At 43.5% G+C, this 17,847-nt stretch overlaps 1 pseudogene; it reads right to left on the bottom strand.

Annotated features, from left to right (window-relative positions):
- Positions 1–538: 538 nt before the first annotated feature.
- Positions 539–637, bottom strand: LOC130037094 (uncharacterized; annotated as a pseudogene).
- Between the last annotated feature and the right edge of the window lie 17,210 nt (positions 638–17,847).

The following is a 17,847-nucleotide window of genomic DNA, read 5'->3' as shown; positions in this document are numbered from 1 at the left end:
TGTTTGATCTATCGAGAAGTGACAAAGAAGTGTTGAAATCTCCTACTAGTATTGTGTTGCTATCAATGTTTTTCTATAAGTCTATTAGAAGTTATTTTTAAGTATTTTGCTGGTCTGTCATTAGGAGCACCTACAGTGAGGATGGTGAGTTCTTTCTGATGTACAGATCCCATGATCATGAAGAAATGACCTTCACTGTCTCTTATAACCTATAGCCTGAAGTCCATATGGCCTGATACTAGTATGTCCACTCCAGCTTTGTGGAGGTGTTCTTTTCTTTCTTGAAGAATTGTTTTCCAGCCTTTGACTTTGAGCCCATGGTTGCTTTGATTGTTCAGAAGTGTTTCTTCAGGCAGCAGAATGTTGGGATCAGTTTTCTAATTCATCTTCCCTTTCTGTGCCTTTGAATTGGCACACATTTAGTCCACTGACATTGAGGAGATTGTTGTGATGGGGTTTTGTGCTATCTTTATGTAGAATTTTTGTACTTGTGTGGATTTTCTTAGCTTAAAGTCGCCCTGTTAATTCTTCTTGAAACAAAAATATGGATCACTTTACAAGTTTGCATGTCATCTCTGTGCAAGGACCATGCTAATCTCTGTATCATTTCAATTTTAGTATATATGTTACAAAACATAGTATGAGTTAATTTTTCCATATTTTTCTCTTCTTATTACTTTGAGTGCTGTCCTTACTCACTCCTATGGCAGACAGTGATTCCAAATCAAGGAATGTATTTCAAAGCAGCTTGAATAGTTAGATTTAGAACTTTAATGTCCTAGAAAGAAAAATATGGTTTTTACCATATTATCTTTTACCATACCCAAGGCATCAGTTTTACAAAATAATTCTTTTGGAAGATGGTATATGAGTCTTCTTTAATGCCCTTCCCTGAAACCTTCATTAAAACCATTAAACTAGAGCCTTTTGCTGTTGTCACCTCAGTCCCGTGTACATCTCCAGGAAAAGGTGGATGGTGTTGTCTGCAATTTGACCACCTTGAATGTAAGTAGGATTTTTCTCCTGAAGGAAGAGGTGAGGAGAATATTGATGATTTCATTCCACCTTATTACAAGTACAACTTGAATGGAAGGTGAGACTCATGAGGCTCCTGTAAAGGACAGATTAAGGGGTCTCAGTGAAGTTTAATGGCCAACACACATTAACAACACAGATGACTCAAAGTAGCCTGTGTGCATCTTTGTGTATAGTGAGTTTCATATCTACTGAGAGTGATTCTCAGTCATGACACACAGGCAAAACAGCCCTGTATTTAAAAATCTAGTTCTCTAAGCAGAGTGGGGTCTCTGAGGTGATTGAAATGTGTATAGTAATTTATTACTAAGCACATAAGTACTTTTCGATCTAAAATTAATTCCAAATATGTCTAAAATGACAGGCTCCTGACCCCGCACCTGGCTTTCCTTACCGGGGCCCCTTGGACGGGGAGGGGTGAATTTCCCTCACTGCCCTGAGTAGAACCCCGACAGCTGAAGACCTCTGCAACCAGCCATAGGTACGCTTAAGACCACTCTGCCCAATCTTGAAGGAGACTCATGCATGAAGGAAGTGGAAGCAGAACCTGTGTAAACACACAAAAAATAAAAGGCTGGCGGTCAGGCCGTTTCCCCACTCCATGGAGGTCGATGGCGATGGTCAGGAGATGGAAGGAAACGGGGGTCAGGCTGGTTGGTCGTGGAGCAGCAGGTTATTACATGGAAGAGATGTATGTCATAGAGGCCTCAGGAATCCTCAAGCACGTGCTGGCACTGAGATCCAGGAAGATCCCCTTATATAGATCATAGAACCTCTAAAAGGGGCATTACAGTGATGTCATCAAAAGGAGTTACAGAAAGAACATTGAGGCAGCAAACCATATATTGTTTCTTTACATCCACATTGTTTCCTTACATCAGCAGGCCAGTAGTAATACTGGCCTCAGGAAAGAAGATACAAAACCAAACTGAAACCTTCCACAATCACTTTCACAAGCTGCAACCACCTTGATTTGCATCCCAAAGACCAGCCTGGGTAGAGCTGGGAATCTACATCCCAAAGATCAGCCCTGGCTAGCACCTGATATCTGCAGATCTAAGACCAGCTAGGTTTCTGAAAGAAAAGGAAAACTGTCTCAGTATACTGAAATCATTTACTGAAGGTGTAAGGGACAGGCCCAAAATGGACTACCACCAGAATTATTTTAGCTTAGCTTAATAGGAACCTGCATTGCAAAATAACTTGTTTTTCAAGAAACAGGTCTAGATAAGCTTTTTCAGATCTGCTTTATAGGAGCCTGCACTGCAAAATAACTGGTTTTTCTGCCCCTGAGCAAGGAATTCAGATACAGGTACTCGAAGGGTGGGGGTCAGATCAGATAACCGGATATCTCTCACAAGACCCATGTTGCAAGACCCAGGACTGCCTTAAAAACCTGTCAGTTCCTAGTCACCAACCCAAAATGCTGATCTTTAAACTATAGGCTAAGAAGTGATTTACCCTTAATTGGATTGGTTAAGAAAGCATATGTTGTTACAAATCTATTGGCTATGAAATGCGCAGGCTTTGCTGTAACGGCCAGTGAAGGCCTATATAAGATCCCCTTTGAAGAAGTTCGGGGTCTTGCCTCACCTAACTGACCTGCGTGTCTGTGTAGGCGGCTTGACCCTGGCTAGCCAGTCTTACAATAAACCTTGCTTGATGTTTGCAGTCTCTGGAGTCTCTTTGTCATTAAAGGGAGATCAAGATCTGCGCCCTAACAAAGGCAGTTTGAAGGGGAGAAAGCAGTTTCATCCAAGCTAGTCAGGACACACAGGAAAACAGCTTATAGGAGGTCTTTCTCCTCTCCTTGTCCAACCAACATATAAGCATATATAATATTAATCATTTTGTATGGACACAGTAAGAAATACTTTGAGCTTGTAGAATTGCTCTCCTAGGGTCATCTCGATCTCAGACTGCAGTGCTCAGGCAAGATATCTTTCCTATTCCTAGCAGCAGGGCCCTAGTGTTGTCGTTACTTTTGGATCATGACATCATTTGCCTATGATCAACCTCTTAACTTATAGTTAAGAATCGTGGCACCTTGGCCTGGCCCATCGCGATGCCAGGTTAGCACATAACTTACCGGCTTGCCCTGGTAACATCCAGGCCCACGTCGGGACCCTGCCCTTGGGGTGCTAGAAAGTGAGGGCAACTGAGGCTTAAGTTGAGAAGACAGAAGCCCAGGAGTGAATAATATTCAAAGCCAATCAATTCCTAAGTTACAAAGCATATGAATTAATTGTCTTCCTGTATCTATACAAAAGGACATTGCATTAAGGTAAACTGCTCAAAAGACATAAGGAGAGGAGGAAGGCAATAACTTACAGTACAGCTTCAGTGTCTAAGAAGGATGAGACCTTACAAATTGGTTGGGGCAGAGAGCATAGAAGTGGTTACAGACAGACAAAGTAATGGAAGTGACTCGGGAGCACTGTGATGGGTGCAATTGGATAAACCTAAGCCCCGTGTACTTCAACAGAACCCAGGTGTGCGGGACAGGGGGATGTGATCTCCAAGGCTGCTCAGATCAAGACTGGGCCCCCTCCATCCAGATCCCCCATCTTCTAGTAGCTAAGTGTTACAACCAGGAACAGCCCCTGGAGCCATGTAATCCCATCAATGGCCAAGATCCAGAGATTGGATATTGTTGATAAGATAACAACTCTTATTGTCCAGTTCTCACTCTCAGGGAACTTGGTAGGCTTCTGTGAGTATCTTGCCCGCATGGCAGAGTCTGTGCTTCTGGTCACTGTTTCTTTTGAAGTACAGAAGCTACTTAATTTAAGATAGTCCCCTTTGTTTATCTCTGTTTCCAGTTGCTTTGCAAGTGGAGTGTTATCTTTGAAGATACCTTTAACTTCAATGTTGTGGAGGGATTTGCCCTTGTCTTCAATGTACCTGAGGGATTCTGGTCTGATTTTGAGGTCTTTGACCCATTTTTATCTGACTTTTGTGCATGGTGTTAGGTAGAGGTCTGAGTCATTTTTTTTTTTTTTGCATGTAGCTGTCCAGTTTTTTTTGCACCTTTTGTTAAAGAGGACTGTCTTGCTCCACTTCACATTTCTTGCTCCCTTATCAAAGATTAGATGATTATATATTTGTGGTTGTGTGTCAGTATATTCAATCCATTTCCAATGGTCTGCGGCTCTGCCTTTGTTCCAGTACCATGCTGTTCTCATTATTATCACTTCATAGTAGAGTTTGAGGTTGGGGAAGGTGAGGCATCCATCGTTTTTTCCCCAAGAATTGCTTTAGCTATTAGTGGGTGTTTGTTGTTCCATTCGAATTTCAGGAGTGCTTGATCAAGTTCTTTGAAGAATGTCATGGGTATCTTTATAGGGATCACATTGAATTCGTACAATGCTTTGGGGAGTATTGCCATTTTGACAATATTAATTCACCCATTCCATAAGCAGGAGATATGTTTCCATTTCCTAGTGTCCTTTGTTATTTCCTGTTGTGTAGGTCCTTTACCTCCTTAGTTAAGCAGATTCCAAGGTTCTTGATTTTTCTGAGGCACGATTGTGAATGGAATTGCTTTTTCATGTCACTTTCTTCTCTCTCATAAGTTGCATATAAAAAAGCCATACACTTTTGGGTATTGGTTTTATAATCTGCAATTTTACTATGAAAGTCTATTGTTTCTAGAAGCTTTTTTGGTAGAGGTTCTAGTATTCTTTAAATAGTGTATGATATCTGCTGTGAATAGTGAGAGTTTATTGCTACCTTTCATACATAAAAACCCTTAATATCTTTTTCTTACCTTATTTCTATTGCAAGTACTTCCAGTACCACCTTGAACAGAAGTGCCAAAATGAACTTTTACGTAGCACTTTCTGTCTGAAAATTTCTATGCTAAGAACAGTGGAATATACAGTGATATCTTAGTAATTTACAAGTAAATTATGAAGACAGATACTATAAAAATTTCTTTGTATAAATTTCCAAAATGTGTAGCTTTTATTAAACATATTAAGAATAAATCCTATATCTTGATTATACCCTGAATATTATTTCCTTGTTAGAAGTTACCCTTCTAAAATGCAATAAAGTGACACATTTTAAAAATGTTGATTATTCGCTTATTAATTCAATGAATCTTTGTTAGTCTGGTGGTGCAATGCCTCCAGGAAGTCCACCTAGACTCTCAGGTGAGTACATCAACAGTCTGATGGTGTCTTCATGCTTCCTGATAACCTCAAATTGCCACTGTGCCGCTGGCTGGATCCCAACACCTCAGGACTAAGTTTCCCGAGAAATTAAACTCCCTAAAGATATGTGGGAGCCATGTTCACAAACCACCCCTGGCTCAGCTATACAAGCTAATGGATTGGTCTCGTTTCAGAGACCCATAAACAAATCTTGAAAGAGATCAAAAGCCACAGTTAATCTTGGACCTGCAAAAGGATGAACACACTAGGGTAAATCGAGGGAGGCAGGTTAGTTGGGTGCCCACCCAACCAGAACCCAGTGCAGCCACTTGCTCCCACAATCGAAAATCACCACCATGCCCTCATCTGGTTTCCAACTTCTCAGGATGTCTCTCACTGAAATATAACAGCTGAAAATTCGGATATGCGGGTTTTGTGACTGAAATCTCCAGGCTTTCTCTGGGTCACAATGGGCATCCCATCCCCACTGCCCTGTACTTATGGAAGCCTCAGCAGTCATTTCCATACCTCAAAGCTACTCCAGCCGTAGCTTCCTGTAAAAAATACTAAATTCCTTGAGCAAACATGATGACCTCTTAGTACATGTACGAGACCCATGATGCACAAAATAAAAAGGAGACAGAGAGAAAGAATCAAAGATCCTGCCATAGAGACAGGCTGGCGTTGGGGGTAGGGTGTTGGGGGATGGCTTTAGGGAACCAGGAACATTGGTGGGAAATGTACACTAGTGGAGGGATGGATATTGGATCGTTATATGACTGGAAGCAAATTATGAATAGATTTGTAATGGTCTATCTCACAGATATTCAAAAAAACATTAAAAATATATATCCTTAATTTGTAACTCAGACTACTGATAGAACATTAAAACCCAGCATAACTATTTTTGTGTTCTCTGTAGGAAAATAATGTTACTCCCCTGTGTGCCAATAGCTTGAAGAATGCTAAACCCAAAGATACATCAATGACTGTCTTTGGCATGAATATTGTAATTGCAGCTATGCTATGTTTTAGAATCAATTCATGGACAAGAAATCAAGAGGAGCAAGTGGCAAAGAGCATCAGTGTTGAATAGATACATAATGTTTGAGGAGCTTGCAAGGGAGACGGAAAGATTTGGCATGAGAAGAGGGAAGAAACAGAAGAGTGAAGTACTAATAAGTATCATGAGAAAAATGCAAGGGAGGACATTTCCTGGCAAGTGTCACACTCTGTTGAGCTTTTGGTCAGGATAAGTATTAGAAAGTATCTTTCCCATTTAGTGGTAAAAAGGTAATTTTGATGGGTGCATTTAAAAATTACTTTAAAAATTAGAATCACCAAGAGATACACAGTTACAAAGATGCTCATAATTGAGTTTCAGTCATATAATGTTCTAGCACCCTTCCAGTATAATGGGGGCATTTTTGAAGGAATATCCCTGGTGGGAAGACTAGGGCATCTGAATCTTAACACATTTCACCAAATATATGATCTCTTCTCACATGATATATCCTTTCTCCCCTGCTTCTTTGATTTATGTTTTCATACAATATTTCCTTGTGAACCTCACCTCAAGTGAGGGTCCCTATTTAAGACAAGTACATGTTTCTGGGGCATTACATATTTTTCGGTTGCTGGGAGAGTCTCTATAGCAATGCTCAGGAGGTGTGAGGGCTCCACAGACAATTCTCAGAAAACGTGGCCATGGTGCTTGGGGTCCTCCGAGGCTATACAGCCTTTGATACTCTGGCAATCAGGTGGTGCTGGGAGTCAAATTGAGTGCATGTGAGGCAAGTTCCATAAGCACTACACTATCTCCTGCGGCCCTGGGTATTAGATTGATGTCAGCATTCTGAGGTCCTCCCTTTTGTCAGAAAGCAGAAACTTGTGCAGGAGAAAGTGGAAGAGACCTTAGGGTTTAGCTAGGTTGACTGAGTAGATGGTGGTAGCATTAAGATTAGAACATAAAGTAAAAATAAAACCAGAGAAAGATCTAACAATAGTAAAGAGGGCTTTAGACGTTACTGGGCCTGCTCGAGCAAATCGATGATCAACGGGAGGGCCTTTTCCTTTACCAATCTCCAAAAAAGTTTCAAAATATAATTTTTGACAAAAAATCATACAGAAGTCCAAATTTTTATTGTTCATGGGATAACTATATTAAAAAGAGAAAAGAACCACAATAAACATACAAGTAAAATGAAGGTACATTTCTTTGGAGTCTTTCAATTATGTATTTATATTAGTATATATACAAGTATAATCTTTAAAAAATAAATTTCAGTTACTATAACATTTTATTGAGTTTTTTATAATTGTAATGTTTTACTGTTAAGATGATATTGTTGTGAACATTTATATCTATTTGTCTACTTTTCTGATTGTTTACTTAAGATCTGATATAAAAAGCTACCTTACTAGGGCTGGAGCGATAGCACAGCTGGTAGGATGTTTACCTTGCAATTGGCCGACCTAGGTTCAATTCCCAGGATCCCATATGTTCGCCTGAGCAACACAAGGGGTAATTCCTGAGTGCAGAGCCAGGAGTAACCCCTGTGCATTGCCAGGTGTGACCCAAAAAGAAAGAAAAGTGTTACTTACTTATGACTGGGTATGTAGCTCAGGGCTAAAGCACTTGGCTTGCAAGTATGAAATTTTGGGTTCTATTCCTCACACTATAGAAACAAAACCAAAATATCTCACTGTGGTTGAAAATATATCTCAGTGGTAAAATATTTGCCTCACATTTGTGAGGTTATGGGTTTGATACCTGAATTTCCATATACGCACACAAAAGCTAATTTACTTAAAGAATATTAAACTGCTTAAAACTAAGTATATATTGCCATACTATTATACAGATTTAATTATCAATAAAATAACTTGAAAAGGTCTATTTTTAGCATCTTTGCTAGGAAAAGATGTTACCTGATTTTTAAATGTTTGTAATTTGGGACACATTTTAATTTGTCATTTTAATTTGTGCTCTTTGTCTACTACTGAGCTTGAAAATTGCTCTTGTGTTTACAAGTTATTTACACTTCTTTGAATATAGATTATATGATCATAATTTATGCTTATTTTTTCTATACAAGTTTAATAGCTAAATACTGATTTATTTCACAGCACTAATTTATTAAAAACATTCATCTTTTACCTATTATATTAATTGACATTAGTTGTATGTTTTCCTTGTTTTTTGATCACTTAATTTACTTTTTATCTTTTTTTTCAGATTGTAAGATTTTCACAGAAATGAGCATATGTTTTTCTTTATCTTCTACAGTTTTAAACTGAGAACAACTGTTTGTTTTGTAAAATAGAGATACCTGTGCATTTAAAATTTCTTCTCATTATTTTTATATTTTAACACATCTCAATTCATCTACAACTTATCATAGTAAGTGTTGTCATATTGAAAGAAACCACCATTTTTTTCAATCATAGCACTGTAGCACTATCCTCCCGTGGTTCATCCATTTGCTCAAGCAGGCACCAGTAACATCTTACAACACATTGTGAGACTAGTTGTTACTGGTTTTGGCCTATCGAATACGTCATGGGTAGCTTGCCAGGTTTTTTCTATGAGGGCGAGATATTCTGGGTAGCTTGCCGGGAGAGGAATCGGAATCAGGGTTGGCCTTCTGCAAGGCAAATGCTGTACGCGCTGTGCTGTAAACGTTATATAAAATATACTAGTAATACCGAATGTTGTTTCTTTAACAGTGCAATAAAATGATTATTTAGTAATTTTCCTGATTTGTTAATGAAATATGTAAGCTCTTGAGTATAATGGGAGTAGTTTTCTAACACAATAGTCTGAGGAATTTGAAACTGTTATAACTGTCTTGCAGGATTCCATCTCCCTAGCCTGCTTCATTCTACCCCTCTCTCTATCCAATCCGGTATTCTTCCTGGGAATCTGACCTCCTGATTGGCTAGGCTCTACCTTTAACTGCCTATTTTATGACATCATTCTCCCACCAAACCAACCACCAATTGGTCGAATGTTGGGGTTCCCATACGGTTGTTTGTAAACAAATTTGAATCATACTGGAAAGTGACCAGTGACAAATGACCAATCAACAATGACCAGTCATCTGTACTGGACACTTGTGGTCTTTAGCCGCTCCAGTATTCAGACTTACTCTCCTACCGTCTCCTCTTCTCGTCTACCTTTCATCGGTATTTCCTCTTCTCTGACCATGTCAGGTAAGGTATAATACTTTTCAAAGCTTTTAATTAGATTTATCATCACTAAACTTAAAAGAAGTCTAGTAAAACCAGCACGTAGTAATGACAGAAAGTGTTCAAGTAGAATTTTATAAGTCTCATTTTAGCTTGACTTTGATATTTCCTGTGTGATTTTAGACATTGGCTTTCTTTCTCTCACATACAAACTGTTTTTCCTCATTGATTACTTAAATTGAGAGTAAAACACATTACAATGCTAAGCTCTGTATGGCATTTATTAGTTTAAAAGACTCTAAGTTTTCTTTTAAAAAAAGCTTTTGTTTGGAGGAGGTTGAATCTGTGTCACAGTCCGAAGTGCTCAGGGATTAGTCCTGGGTCTGTGCTAGGGATCACTGCTGAAGATGCTTAGGAGATCATCCGTGATACAAAAGATCAAACGGAGGTCAGCTGTGCGTAGGGCCAGTGCCTTACCAAATGTACTATCCCTCTGTCCACGTCTCTTATTTTTTAAGTTAGTTTACACAGCAACTCTTTCAAATACAAAGAAAACCAAAAATCAACAGCATCACATGACCAACAGTAACAACTATAACAGTTACCTCCAATCTTCTAGCACAGGGCCTTGTCCATTATCCGTAGAATACTCAGTAACAATGCTTTCCCTATGGCTGGTAGGTGCACAGATGTTGCAGCACTAGGTTTGTGGAGGGAATATCTCATTTTGCAGGGACTGAATTCTTCCTTGGTTCCTTTTTAGTGATGAATTTCCTGGGGATGGAGACTTCCCTGCCATCGCAACCTTCAGGTCAGACATTTGGTTTCACACAAATTTCCGAATTGCCCACATTTGCAGTAGCAGGGTTCAAAGACCTTTGAGTAATCCACCACCTGAGATTGGGAAAGTTCCCATAATATCTCCAGCCCAAAGTAACCTGGCGCTGACCCCTACTCCAACTCAGGAACAAAAAGGTATAAATTTTGATCAGATGAACCATGGGCTTTCAAAAGCTCTGGAGACCTACCAGATCCCAGTCGACGTAGATCAATGCAAAGACCTGCAGGTAATGAACACCAGTGACACCATCACTCTGAAGCAGGTGCAAGAAAATTCAAGTGGCACCAAGGGGACCTCCCATGCAAAACGGAAGAACAAAAAGGAGGCTTCTGAGCCTCTTGAGGGAGAACCCAAGGCCAAAATCCAGCCAAAAGTCCGAGATTGCTTGCTAGGGGGAGCGGGGATTGTTCATAATGCTGCAGTCAGTGATAGGTGTCCTGTGACCATTGCCATAACTAACAGCAAACCTCACAAAGCTGCATCCAGCAGGATCAGCAAGACAAAGAGCCGTGGGCAAGAGAAGATAAAAAACACCGGAGAAAAATCTAAGAAATCTAACGAGTGTAAGCCTCCAGGGAACAAGGTCAAGGTAGAAAAAAAGCCCACCATTGGCAAGATGAAACACAAGAAAAGTCAACCCAATGCTTGCCAAGATGCTGTTAAAAAGCCCCGCCGCTACCTAGGCATACACCTGCTAGATTCTGTCAAAGTTTTTCATGCTCTGGGAAGAAGAGTGATCCAAAACCTGGAATCTCTTCCTCACAGGTCCTGAGTAGCTCAAAGAAGCCTACAGATATCAAGCCACCCACAGCTGTCAAGCCATGGCTAGGTGCTGCACAGGATGGAAAAGTCCTTGAGAAAACGCAGGTCAAAGCTCAGAAACCAAATAGCAGTGCTGAAAAACGCTCATCTCCAACCCAGTCTGAGCTGCCACCTCCTTGGATAGGTCAAATTGGTACCTTTGCCTTTTCTTAACATGGAGACACTGCAAGCTCGACCTGTTCCTCAGAGGCGACAATCTGTGGCCTCACATCATCCTGCTGCAGCTGACCCTGCCAAGCCTGGATCTACCAATGCAGCTCAGTCAACTGCTGCCAATTCTTCCCGTTCAACCACTGCATATTTGTCTGGTTCTGCCAAACCTGCTCAGTCCATTTCAACCAAACCATCTCGACCAGGTTTGCATAAACCCAGTAGCCAGCCTATTCGTCACCCTGCAGCTTCAATACCTGCTCCCTACAAGACAGCAGCTGGCACATTTCTCCAGTGGGAGGCTCCTCCTGTCTCTGTGAACAAGCGGCAGTCGCCACCCAAACGTCAGAGTCACTTTCTCCTCCAAGACTTCCGTTTCCAACAGATTCCATGGAGAAAGCCCAATGTTCCCGAGCAAGTCATGTCAAAGCCCATCACCAAAGAGCAGAGAACAGAGCCTGAGGCTATGAAAAGGAAGGTTCAGCAGGAGCGTGAGAATGCTGCCAAGCACACCTCGTTGGGGGAAAGTGCAGTTCTTTATTGACAGGGAAAAAGCGATGAACATTTCCCTCTACTATGGCTACGTAATTAGAGAGCTGGAATGGTAGGTTCCAATTTATGTACCAGATGGTTGCCCTAGGCAAACACTGAAATGCCATACACCTTTTATTTATTCTAATATATTTTTCAAATTAAATAGATGTAACATAGTTATCACTTAATCACTTAATCACTTAATCCCCGTTATTCATCGATTTATTCGAGCGGGTGCCAGTAACGTCTCCATTCATCCCGGTTGCGTGCTAGCGTAGCCCAATGGTATCTGTTCGTTTTAGGAACATGTAGAGCCTCAAACCGATCATTTAGGGTCTTGACGAAGAAGTCTGACCATCTTATAGGTGGGCGTCCACGTGATCTTTTGATGTCTCGTGGAATCCAATCAGTAATGGCTCTAGTCCAGCGGTTGTCTGTAAACCTCATTACATGTGTAGCCCATCTGATTTTTGATGTCTTGGCAAATGAGACAGCGTCTCTGATTCTTGAGCGTTGACGAAGATCAGAACTCCGGATTCTATCTCTCATTTGAGTGAATCGTGATATTCCAAGCATAGTTCTTTCGATTCCTCTTTGAGAGACCCGAATAGTGTTCTCATCCTGTTTTCGTAGGGTCCAGGTCTCTGAGGCATATGTTAATGCAGGAAGAATAGTGGAATCAAAGAGATGTGCTCGTAGTTGGAGGTTCTTTGTCCTTTTAGTTATTTCTTCAATGCTCTTGAAGGCATTCCAAGCCGCTCTCTTCCTCCTGCGTAACTCAGGTGCCAGGTCATTCATCATGTTGATTTCTCGACCTAAGTATATATAACTGTTGCATTCGGAGATGGTGGTTCCGTTGAGAGTGAATGGAGCGTCAGGAACAAGGCTGTTTCTCATAAACATTGTCTTCGTAAGATTCAGCTGTAGTCCAACCTTTCCACACTCACGGTCAAAGTCCGCAAGCATTTGTGCCGCTTGGCTGATGTTTGGTGTTATTAAAACGATGTCATCAGCAAAGCGGAGGTGGTGTAGTTGCCGACCATCTATCTTCACTCCCATGTTTTCCCATTCTAGTCGTCGCATGATGTTCTCGAGGGTGGCACTGAAGAGTTTTGGTGAAATGGTATCACCCTGCCGAACCCCTCTCTTGATATGTATGATTACTTCTTTGTAGAATGGTGAGATCTTGGTAGTGAATCCGCAATAGAGCTCACGAAGGATCCTGATGTATTGAGTTTGTACGCCCTGATTGGCTAGGGCTTCCATGACCGCTTCCGTCTCAACAGAATCAAAGGCCTTCTTTAAATCAATGAACGTTAGACAGAGCGGCATCTTGAACTCCTGAGAAACCTCAATGAGCTTAGTAATCGTGTGGATATGGTCGATGGTACTGAATCCTTTTCGGAATCCAGCTTGTTCACATGGTTGTCCTTCATCTAGTGTTCTGCTAATCCTATTCAGGATGACTCGAGTGAATAGTTTGTAGATGACAGACAATAGGCAGATTGGGCGATAGTTGCCAATGTCGTGGATGTCTCCTTTCTTGTATAGTAGTACAGTCTTGCTGGTTTTCCATTGGGATGGAACCTTGCATTCAGACAGGTAGCGTGTGAAGAGTCGAGCTAATGTATTGATGAGTACTGATGGTAAGTTCTTCAGGTGTTCAGGTCTGATCTTGTCTGGGCCAGGTGCTTTTTGTTTCTTTACCGACGAGATGGCATGTTGGATTTCGGAAGGGAGAACATTGGGAACGACATATCCATCATGTGGTATGTGGTATGTGGGCAAGTGGATGTGGCTATTAAAGAGATCTGAGTAGAATTCATGAATAATCTTCTCCATTGCCCTTCTGGAAGATGTGATAGATCCATCATGATGTCGGAGGGCAGTCATCTTGGTTTTGTAGTTGGTGAAGGACAGGCAGGCATTACGAATGTTTTTCCCAGCTTCTGCTGCATCTACCAGTACTGCTGCTCTCCTGTTTTTGAGGTCATCCTTGATGGTTTTTCTGCACTGTTTTGCCAGTTCGGATGTTTGCTTGTGGTTGCCTGAGGCACGTGCCACGCCACGTTGGCGAATAAGTTCAAGAGTGTTCGAAGAAAGACAGTTTTTTGTGGTTATCTCTCTCTTGGCATTCCTTGCACAATCAGGGAGGTGCTGAATCATTCGATCATATTCCTCATCAATGTTGTCAATGACGGCATCTTCCCATGTTGCTGCAACAGAGCCAAAGAGTTCCCAGTTGGTGGTTGTTCTGGGAGTCTTCTTCTTAAACCTTGCATTCTTTTCTCCTCGTTCTGTGAGGTAGAATTTTGCACGAAGAAGACGGTGGTCTGATCCCGTTTGGAATTTTGGGACAACAGCAACATCGGTTAGGCAAAACCGCCGATTGAATATGATGTGGTCTATTTCATTGTGGAACCGTCCATCGGGAGACTCCCATGTCCAACGTTTAGATTCAGCCTTTTGGAATTGTGAGTTACCATGGAAGGTTTTGGTTGACATGATGAACTCAGACAGTCTGTCACCTTGTTCGTTCCATTCCAGGCCATGGGTTCCGATGTGGAGTTCATCGACTGATCTTCTTGGTCCTATCTTGGCATTAAAATCACCGACAATGATCTTGTAGAAGGTGTGATCTTCTTTATAGAATTTCTCCAGCTCCATGTAGAATTTCTCAGTTTCTTTTTCACCATAACTGGATGTTGGTGCGTAGACAACAAAGATAGAAACTGCCGGTAGTGAGCCACATTTATTCAAGTGTAATCGTCCGATTCGGGTTGTTAGGCATTCAAATGAATCAATGCTTGTGACTAAGTTTGTGTTGACAAGGATACCGACACCACCGACGCCTCTTTTATCACATGTTCCAAGGAACAGTTCTTCTCCAGTGTCGAAAACAGCATGATGGGATTGATGTCTTCTCGTTTCAGTCAGACCAATGATGTCGTACTTGATCTTTCGTGCTTGTACCATAAGGTCTTCAATGGATGCAGCAGATGCCAGCGTACGAGCATTAAAAGTACAGACAATCATTTTTGTTTATCTGCGTTTTGGCAGCCCATGTCTGCCTTGGTGTTTTATCAGCTTCTCCTTCCATATCCTTCTCGACTCTGCATAATCAGGGCTAGGGGAATGAGATCCATTTATTACTGGATTTGGCATATCAATTTGGTCTATTTGGCATAGATCACGGATAGCTTGCCAGGCTCTGCCGTGTGGGTTGGATATTTAAGGATATTCAAGGTATCCTGAAAATTATTAAATAAATAGTCGCGCGGCCGCGAATGCGGCCGCGCGCTCCCGGGAGCTTGTTGTGATAATCTTTGGATCCTGGCCTTTGTTGGGGTTACACGGCAGTTGGAGGGTGTAACTGTTTAGCTACTGACAGGTCCAGTCCCAAACCGTGCAGGCTTAGAGATCTCAGTCCCGGGTCCCACACACCTGGGTTCCTCTGCCAGTTCGGTTATGTCTGAGGCTTATCCAAGTGTGTGGAGAGTGGCTCCAGTAAGGCCTCGGTTGGGGCCTGGAAGTCTTCAGCTGTTGGGCCCTGGCGAGGATAGTCAGACACAGGGTAGGAGACTCTGCCTTGTGCTCTCCCGGGAGCTTGTTGTGATAATCTTTGGATCCTGGCCTTTGTTGGGGTTACACGGCAGTTGGAGGGTGTAACTGTTTAGCTACTGACAGGTCCAGTCCCAAACCGTGCAGGCTTAGAGATCTCAGTCCCGGGTCCCACACACCTGGGTTCCTCTGCCAGTTCGGTTATGTCTGAGGCTTATCCAAGTGTGTGGAGAGTGGCTCCAGTAAGGCCTCGGTTGGGGCCTGGAAGTCTTCCGCTGTTGGGCCCTGGCGAGGATAGTCAGACACAGGGTAGGAGACTCTGCCTTGTGCTCTCCCGGGAGCTTGTTGTGATAATCTTTGGATCCTGGCCTTTGTTGGGGTTACACGGCAGTTGGAGGGTGTAACTGTTTAGCTACTGACAGGTCCAGTCCCAAACCGTGCAGGCTTAGAGATCTCAGTCCCGGGTCCCACACACCTGGGTTCCTCTGCCAGTTCGGTTATGTCTGAGGCTTATCCAAGTGTGTGGAGAGTGGCTCCAGTAAGGCCTCGGTTGGGGCCTGGAAGTCTTCAGCTGTTGGGCCCTGGCGAGGATAGTCAGACACAGGGTAGGAGACTCTGCCTTGTGCTCTCCCGGGAGCTTGTTGTGATAATCTTTGGATCCTGGCCTTTGTTGGGGTTACACGGCAGTTGGAGGGTGTAACTGTTTAGCTACTGACAGGTCCAGTCCCAAACCGTGCAGGCTTAGAGATCTCAGTCCCGGGTCCCACACACCTGGGTTCCTCTGCCAGTTCGGTTATGTCTGAGGCTTATCCAAGTGTGTGGAGAGTGGCTCCAGTAAGGCCTCGGTTGGGGCCTGGAAGTCTTCCGCTGTTGGGCCCTGGCGAGGATAGTCAGACACAGGGTAGGAGACTCTGCCTTGTGCTCTCCCGGGAGCTTGTTGTGATAATCTTTGGATCCTGGCCTTTGTTGGGGTTACACGGCAGTTGGAGGGTGTAACTGTTTAGCTACTGACAGGTCCAGTCCCAAACCGTGCAGGCTTAGAGATCTCAGTCCCGGGTCCCACACACCTGGGTTCCTCTGCCAGTTCGGTTATGTCTGAGGCTTATCCAAGTGTGTGGAGAGTGGCTCCAGTAAGGCCTCGGTTGGGGCCTGGAAGTCTTCCGCTGTTGGGCCCTGGCGAGGATAGTCAGACACAGGGTAGGAGACTCTGCCTTGTGCTCTCCCGGGAGCTTGTTGTGATAATCTTTGGATCCTGGCCTTTGTTGGGGTTACACGGCAGTTGGAGGGTGTAACTGTTTAGCTACTGACAGGTCCAGTCCCAAACCGTGCAGGCTTAGAGATCTCAGTCCCGGGTCCCACACACCTGGGTTCCTCTGCCAGTTCGGTTATGTCTGAGGCTTATCCAAGTGTGTGGAGAGTGGCTCCAGTAAGGCCTCGGTTGGGGCCTGGAAGTCTTCAGCTGTTGGGCCCTGGCGAGGATAGTCAGACACAGGGTAGGAGACTCTGCCTTGTGCTCTCCCGGGAGCTTGTTGTGATAATCTTTGGATCCTGGCCTTTGTTGGGGTTACACGGCAGTTGGAGGGTGTAACTGTTTAGCTACTGACAGGTCCAGTCCCAAACCGTGCAGGCTTAGAGATCTCAGTCCCGGGTCCCACACACCTGGGTTCCTCTGCCAGTTCGGTTATGTCTGAGGCTTATCCAAGTGTGTGGAGAGTGGCTCCAGTAAGGCCTCGGTTGGGGCCTGGAAGTCTTCCGCTGTTGGGCCCTGGCGAGGATAGTCAGACACAGGGTAGGAGACTCTGCCTTGTGCTCTCCCGGGAGCTTGTTGTGATAATCTTTGGATCCTGGCCTTTGTTGGGGTTACACGGCAGTTGGAGGGTGTAACTTTTTAGCTACTGACAGGTCCAGTCCCAAACCGTGCAGGCTTAGAGATCTCAGTCCCGGGTCCCACACACCTGGGTTCCTCTGCCAGTTCGGTTATGTCTGAGGCTTATCCAAGTGTGTGGAGAGTGGCTCCAGTAAGGCCTCGGTTGGGGCCTGGAAGTCTTCAGCTGTTGGGCCCTGGCGAGGATAGTCAGACACAGGGTAGGAGACTCTGCCTTGTGCTCTCCCGGGAGCTTGTTGTGATAATCTTTGGATCCTGGCCTTTGTTGGGGTTACACGGCAGTTGGAGGGTGTAACTGTTTAGCTACTGACAGGTCCAGTCCCAAACCGTGCAGGCTTAGAGATCTCAGTCCCGGGTCCCACACACCTGGGTTCCTCTGCCAGTTCGGTTATGTCTGAGGCTTATCCAAGTGTGTGGAGAGTGGCTCCAGTAAGGCCTCGGTTGGGGCCTGGAAGTCTTCCGCTGTTGGGCCCTGGCGAGGATAGTCAGACACAGGGTAGGAGACTCTGCCTTGTGCTCTCCCGGGAGCTTGTTGTGATAATCTTTGGATCCTGGCCTTTGTTGGGGTTACACGGCAGTTGGAGGGTGTAACTTTTTAGCTACTGACAGGTCCAGTCCCAAACCGTGCAGGCTTAGAGATCTCAGTCCCGGGTCCCACACACCTGGGTTCC

This window comes from Sorex fumeus, unplaced genomic scaffold, assembly GCF_029834395.1.
Source record: "Sorex fumeus unplaced genomic scaffold, SorFum_2.1 ptg000070l, whole genome shotgun sequence".
Taxonomy (NCBI): Eukaryota; Metazoa; Chordata; class Mammalia; order Eulipotyphla; family Soricidae; genus Sorex; species Sorex fumeus.
Note: the sequence above shows the minus strand (reverse complement) of the source record. Positions and strands in the feature narration are given on the sequence as shown.